This window comes from Leuresthes tenuis, unplaced genomic scaffold (genome assembly GCF_036924035.1).
Source record: "Leuresthes tenuis unplaced genomic scaffold, fLeuTen1.0.hap1 SCAF_110, whole genome shotgun sequence".
In the NCBI taxonomy this organism is placed as follows: domain Eukaryota; kingdom Metazoa; phylum Chordata; class Actinopteri; order Atheriniformes; family Atherinopsidae; genus Leuresthes; species Leuresthes tenuis.
In genome coordinates this window covers 47,798-55,224 of record NW_027325464.1, presented here as the reverse complement: position 1 = coordinate 55,224, position 7,427 = coordinate 47,798, and the positions used below count along the sequence as shown (strand labels likewise).

The 7,427-nt window shown below is 41.3% G+C and overlaps 2 non-coding genes across 2 annotated transcripts; both read right to left on the bottom strand.

The window, feature by feature from the left end:
- Window positions 1-835: 835 nt before the first annotated feature.
- On the bottom strand, window positions 836-1,019 carry LOC140287107 (U2 spliceosomal RNA). Its single transcript, XR_011911466.1, has one exon. It is a non-coding gene; the product is annotated as a U2 spliceosomal RNA (small nuclear RNA).
- Window positions 1,020-1,327: 308 nt separating this feature from the next.
- LOC140287114 (U5 spliceosomal RNA) lies at window positions 1,328-1,441 on the bottom strand. The gene has a single exon (XR_011911473.1). It is a non-coding gene; the product is annotated as a U5 spliceosomal RNA (small nuclear RNA).
- Between the last annotated feature and the right edge of the window lie 5,986 nt (window positions 1,442-7,427).

Below are 7,427 nucleotides of genomic sequence, written 5' to 3'. Positions count from 1 at the left end.
TTTTAAGAGAAGTCGAGCTCCGGGTTTAGACGGGCTTCCTGCAGAATTCTATCTGACCTATTGGGACCTTTTATCATCAGACATTTTAGATGTTTTTAAAGATTTTGAAAAACTCGACCGACTGCCTGACAGTTTTAGAGTGGGAATAGTGACTCTACTTTATAAAAAAAATGATAAGACTGACCTAAAGAATTGGAGGCCCATCACACTTTTAAGCTTTGACTGTAAACTTTTTAGCAAGGTTTTAGCGACACGGATGTCCTCTGTTTTAGAGGAGGTAATTCACCCAGACCAAGCTTGTGCCATCTCAGGGAGACAACTCACCGACAGCCTCGTACTGATTCGAGACATCATTGATTACGCTAGAGACAGAAACACCCGGCTTGTCATCTTAAATTTAGACTTTGAAAAAGCATTTGATTGGGTCTCGCATCAATATCTCTTTCAGGTGTTGCAGCCATCGAAAAGGGCCCGATTGTTCCTACTTGGTGAGCTTTGCTTGGTTGAGACGCTTGCCCCCCCCCCCCCTGCTCCTCGGCTGACCAAGTAGAAACAATCTATTCGATGGCTGCCTTGTCTTTTACTCTGTGCAAAAGACAAGGCAGCCACAAACACCACGGGAACACCGTATTGAGGCTTTGTTCTGACCACTCATTCGGTGTCGCGTTTCTTTCAAGCAATTCTCCCGGTTAGCCCGCACTCGGCTCGCTCCCAGAGCCGTGTTAAAGTCCACTTCGCATTCACTCTCTTTTCTCAGCAGATTAAAAGAAAGTTTCATCTTGGGCTCCCTGAAACTTCCATCCTGCACCACTGTTTGCTTTTTCACAAGAGCAGAGGAGAGCGCACCGTTCCCAGCGGCACTGCAGTACCGGGTCGAGGCTTGGAGTGAACGGAGCAAGCTTCTTTTTCAACTCCTATTCTTAAAAATCCATTTAATATGTTGTCCTCGTATAGAGGACATATTAAACTGATAAGAACGGATACTACACTTGATCTTAGCCAAAAGGCCGAGAAGCGATAACTGTCCACTGTTTCAGGTCCGAGGGCCCTTGCTGGCACAATGCGCACTTGTAGCAGTGTTCTTTTTATGGCCATAGGTGGCCAGAGTGTCACGTTGCACCTCCGCCCACCCGCTGCACTGAGCACTCTTCAGCCCTTTTAAATGGTATAACTTTGCACTCCCGCATGCTCCAGCAAGCACCATTCAAGCAACAACTTTGCACTCCAGCTTCGAACATCGGCACAGTCGCAACAAGTAAGGCGACTCTACTCAGAGAAGTCACTCTGCAAAGTAGCAAGATTTCTTTTGCACAGACAGAAAGGGCTTCACCCGCAAAGGTAAAGCCTGCCAATAATAGAAACAACTCATTAGTTCTGCTCTCCACGGAAGTCTTTAGTAAAAGGCGAAAGACTTGTATGTTATGAAGAGAAACCAGAGTACGATTATCCGTCACTGCGGGAGCAGGGCATCAGGCTAGTTGGTATAGCCACCTTCCCCATGGTGAGCTTTGCTAGGTTGAGATGCTCCTCGGCTGACCAACTAGGAACAATCGGGCCCTATTCGATGGCTGCCTTGTCTTTTACTCTATGCAAAAGACAAGGCAGCAACAAAAACACCACGAGAATCCCGTATTGAGGCTTTGTTCTGACCGCTCATTCGGTGTCGCGTTTCTTTCAAGCAATTCTCCCGGTTAGCCGACACTCGGCTCGCTCCCATAGCCGTGTTAAAGTCTACTTCGCATTCACTCTCTTTTCTCTGCAGACTCTTGGGATTTTATCTATAAAATTAATTCCTTCACTCAAACTATGTGAAAACTGCTTTGTCGTTCATATTTACCATGTCTAGAAAGATTTAAACAAAAAAAACAACGTTGTACTTTGCAGTAAAAGAAAGAGCAAATCTAAAGTTTCAGGAATCCGAGAATAAGCTTACTTTCATGAGTGCTTCACGATTTCGGATTTTGCTATAAAATGAATTCCTTCACTCAAACTAAATTAAAACTGCTAAACCGCTAATCTGTTACATGTAAGGCAGATGTCAAATTCACCGAAATAGGATCTAAGGGTATTCGGCCAATCGAGCTGTAGCAGCTTCGGTAAAAGAGTATAAGTTGAAGAGTTTGTGAATAAAGGTGTGCGCACACATAGTGAGCTGTAAGAAAATAGGCAGGGAGCAATGCCGGCTGGGGTATATGTTCTTGTATGTTGTCTGACTGTTTGATTTGAATGTGTTGTGTAAGTGTCCTGTTGAATGTTTGGGCTTTGACACTTCACTGTGGTTGTTAACTGTGTGGTGTGTCCTGAAATGTTATATGTTTTGGCTGTGTGACATGCTTAATGCTTGTCAGTAGCTACCCACTTATTCATATATAGCAACTGACAACATAAGAAGTCTGGACATACTTTGATAGTAGTTGTAGAAGTATCCTTATTGATAATAGATAAACTAATTCATAGTGATAGAACAGTAGATGAACAGGTGCCTGCACGTCTCACGAAAATAAAATGGGTGTATGATTGCTGACGGCAGAGCAATACTGCCAAACTTATGAGTTCTTGTGGCAAACTTGATTCAGTGTCTTGACATGTATACGCTGTTTCGCTGACTTGATTGTCATAAGAAACAAAGTGTGTTTGATAAGATCCGACCATTTTATTACGGGAGGATCAGTATGTATGGATTCTGATGTGACTGATAAACCCATTCGTATCTTAAGCATAATCTAATACGTGAGACAACGCCCTGGCACACAATCAAAAAAAAAAAAGAGAGAGCGGTTTTGTGTCCCCACAGTCCATAATGTAGAAAAGAGAGAAAAAAGCCTTTCTGATTTGGTGTGTGTGCTCATAGTGCAGAGTGTAGAGAAAAGAGAGAAAAGAAAGCCGTTTTGGTGTCACGGGTGTTGTGACTTACACACACACATTTCTGAATTGAGAAAAGAAATTATTTTAGAGGAAACAGTAGAGTTTAGATCCCACATTTGTTGATAGGCATTCATTTATTTCTTCACTTCTGATGAAGTTTCAACAATAAACAACAAACTTTGTATTATGAGAAAGAACCAGACTCATTCTTCAGGAATCCGAAAATAAGCACGAATTCGGATTCTCCTATAAAACGAATTAATTAACTCAAACCAAGTTAAGACTGCTTTGTCCTTCATATTTATTCATGTCTAATCAAGTTTCAATGATAAACAACGTTGTACTTTGTAGAATGAGAAAGAACTTCTTCAGCAATAAGCATCTCTCGACATATGACGAAATACAGATTTTGCTATAAAATTAATTTCTTCTATCAGCGTGACTTAAAACTGTTTGTCCTCCTTATTTATCCACTTCAAATCAAGTTTCAACAATTAAAAAAAAATTGTAGTTTGAGAAAGAACAACTTAATCTTCAGCAATCAGTATAAAAAGAGGTGCAAATGCCAACCATACATCACTAAAAGGTGGAGCGGAAGTATTCAGCTGCAAGTAGGTGTGAATGTTCGACCATAATTTGTAAAAAGTGGGTAAGAAAAGGTTCGAATGCCCGACTAAATATTAACAAAAGCGGGAGGAGAGGTCTTCGGATGAGAGTGGGTGAGAATTTCCTACCATACAAGTATGGTGGAGAGGAAGCTGTGATTGGCCGACAATAGTAAAAAGCAGGTGAGAAAAGGTGCGAATGTCAAAACATACATGATCAAAACAGGGAGCGGAGGTGTTTGGCTGCGACAAGGTGTGAATGTCCACCCATAATTAATGAAAAACGGGCAACAAGTAGGTTCGAATGCCCAACCATACATCATCAAAAGCAGGAGTGGATGTGTTCGGCTTCAAGAAGGTATGAATGTCCATCAATAATTGCTATAAAACATGAAAGAAAATTTTCGAATATCAAACCGCACATAATCATAAGCGGGAGAGGAGGTGTTCCGCTGCAAGAAGGTGTGAATATCCACCCATAATTACTGAAAAATGGGTAAGAAAAGGTGCGAATGCCCAACCATACATCATCAAAAGCAGGAGTGGATGTGTTCGGCTACAAGAAGGTTTGAATGTCCGACCATAGTTTGTAAAAAGCGGGTAAGAACAGGTTTGTATGCCCGACTGTACACAATCAAAAGAGGGAGCGGAGTTGTTCAGCTACAAGAAGGTGTGAAAGTCCGACCATGGTTTGTAAAAAGCGGGTAAGAACAGGTTCGTATGCCCGAATATACACCATCAAATGCGGGAGCGGAGGTGTTCGGCTGTGAGTAGGTGTGAATCTCCAACCATAATTGCTGAAAAATGTGTTAGAAAAGGTAAAAATGCCGGTCCATACATCATCAAAAGCGGGAGAGGTGGTTTTTCGGCTGCAAGTAGGTGTGAATGTCCAGCCATAATTACTCACAAACGGGGGAAGAAAAGGTAGTATTTCCAGACCACACATGATCAAAACAGGGAATGGAGGTGGTTCAGCTGCAAGGTGTGAATGTCTGACTAAAGTTTGTAAAAACCGTGTAAGACAAGGGGCGAATGCCCGACAATGTATGATCAAAAGAGGGAGCGGAGGTTTTCGGCTGCAAGGTCTGAATGTCCAACCACAATTTGTAAAAATCGGGGAAGAAAAGGCTCGAAAGCCCGACTATACACCATCAAAAGCGGGAGCAGAGGTGTTCAGGTGCAAGAAGGTCTGAATGTCCGACCAAAAATTACTGAAAAATGGGTAAGAAAAGGTGCGAATGCCAAATCATACATCATGAAAAGCAGGAGCGGGTGTGTTCGGCTACAAGAAGGTTTGAATGTCCAACCATAGTAAGTAATAGGCGGGTAAGAAAAGGCTCGAATGCCCGACTATATACCATCAAAAGCGGAAGCGGAGGTGTTCGGCTGCAAGACGGTGTGAACGTCCGACCAAAGTTTGTAAAAAGCAGTTAAGAAAATGTTCGAATATCCAACCAAACATAATCAAAAGCGGGAGCAGAGCTGTTCGACTGCAAGTAGGTGTGAATATCAGATCATAATTTGCAAAAAGCTGTTGAGAAAGGGTGAGAATGCCCGACTATACACTATCAAATGTGGGAGCGGAGGTGTTCGTCTGTGAGTAGGTGTGAATGTCCGACCATAATTGCTGAAAAATGTGTTAGAAAAGGTAAGAATGCCGGACCATATATCATCAAAAGCGGGAGAGGTTGTGTTCGGCTGCAAGTAGGTCTGAATGTCCAGCCATAATTACTCACAAACGGGTAAGAAAAGGTACTATTGCCAGACCATATATTATCAAAACAGGGAGCGGAGGTGGTTCAGCTGCAAGAAGGTTTGAATGTCCGACTAAAGTTTGTAAAAAGCGGGTAAGATAAGGTGTGAATGCCCGACAATGTATGATCAAAAGAGGAGCGGAGGTTTTCGGCTGCAAGAAGGTCTGAATGTCCACCCATAATTACTGAAAAATGGGTAAGAAAAGGTGCGAAAGCCCAACCGCACATGATCATAAGTGGATGAGAAGGTGTTCGACTGCAAGTAGGTGTGAATGTAAGATCATAATTTGTAAAAAGCGGGTAAGAAAAGGTAAGAATGCCCAACCATAAATTATCAAAAGCGGCAGCAGAGTTTCGGCTGGTATTTATCAATGTCTAGATAGATTTCAACAAAAAACAACGTTGTACTTTGCAGTAAAAGAAAGTGCAAATCAAAAGTTTTAGGAATCCGAGAATAAGCTTATTTTCATGAGTTCTGCACGATTTCGGATTTTATGTATAAAATGAATTCCTTCACGCAAACTAAGTTAACACTGCTTTGTCCTTCATATGTACCCATTTCTATATATATTTCAAGCATAAACTTCCTCATACTACCCTGAATGAGAAAGAGCCACACTTGTGATTAAGCCATACGCCCCTTTTGAGGAGTTCTGCATGATTTGGGATTTTATCTATAAAATCAATTCCTTCACTCAAACTATGTTAAAACGGCTTTTACCTTCATATTTATCAATGTCTCGATAGATTTAAACAAAAAAACAACGTTGTACTTTGCAGTAAAAGAAAGATCCAATCAAAAGTTTTAGGAATCCGAGAATAAGCTTATTTTCATGAGTTCTGCACGATTTCGGATTTTATGTATAAAATGAATTCATTCACTCAAACCAAGTTAAAACTGCTTTTTCATTCATATTTATCAATGTCTAGATCAACTTCAACAAAGAACAACATTGTATTTTGCAGTAGAAGAAAGAGCAAAACTGAAGGATCAGGAATCCGAGAATAAGCTTATTTTCTTATGGGCAAGTGGGAACTGCTTTGTCCTTCATATTTATCAATGTGTAGATGGATTTCAACTTCTTCTACTGCAAAGTCCAATGTTTTTCTTTGTTGAAGTCGATCTAGACATTGATGAATATGGAAGGACAAAGCAGTTTTAACTTGGTTTGAGCAAAGCAATTAATTTTATAGCAAAATCCGAAATCGTGCGGAACTCATGAAAGCAGGCTTATACTCGGATTCCTGAAACTTTAGATTTGCTATTTCTTTTACTGCAAAGTACAACGTTGTTTTTTTGTTTAAATCTTTCTAGACATGGTAAATATGAAGGACAAATCAGTTTTAACATAGTTTGAGTGAAGTAATGCATTTTATAAGCAAAATCCCAAATCATGCAGAACTCACGAAAAGCTTTTTCTCGCTTTTCACTGCTTTTTACAAACTTTGGTCGGACGTTCACACCTTCTTGCATCCGAACACCTCCGCTTCCGCTTTTGATGATGTATATTCGGGCATTCGAACCTTTTATTACCCGCTTTTTACAAACCATTGTCGGACTTTCACACCTTCTTGCAGCCGCACACCACCTCTCCCGCTTTTGATGATGTATGGTCCAGTATTCTTACCTTTTCTAACACATTTTTCAGCAATTATGGTCGGACATTCACACCTACTCACAGCTGGACACCTCCGCTCCCGCTTTTGATCATACAATGTCGGGACATCGCTCCTTGTCTTACCAGCTTTTTACAAACTTTAGTCGAACATTCACACCTTCTTGCAGCTGAACACCTCCGCTCCCGCTTTTGATGATGTATAGTCGGGCTTTCGAGCCTTTTCTTACCCGGTTTTTACAAATTATGGTTGGACATTCAGACCTTGCAGCCGAACACTTCTGCTCTCTCTTTTGATCATACATTGTCGGGCATTCGCACCTTTTCTTACCCGCTTTTTACAAACTATAGTCAGACATTCACACCTTGCAGCTGAACCTCCGCTCCCTGTTTTGATCATGTATGGTCTGGCAATACTACCTTTTCTTCCCCCGTTTGTGAGTAATTATGGCTGGACATTCACACCTACTTGCAGTCGAACAGCTCTGCTCCCGCTTTTGATTATGTTTGGTTGGATATTCGAACCTTTTCTTAACTGCTTTTTACAAACCATGGTCGGACTTTCACACCTTGTTGTAGCCGAACAA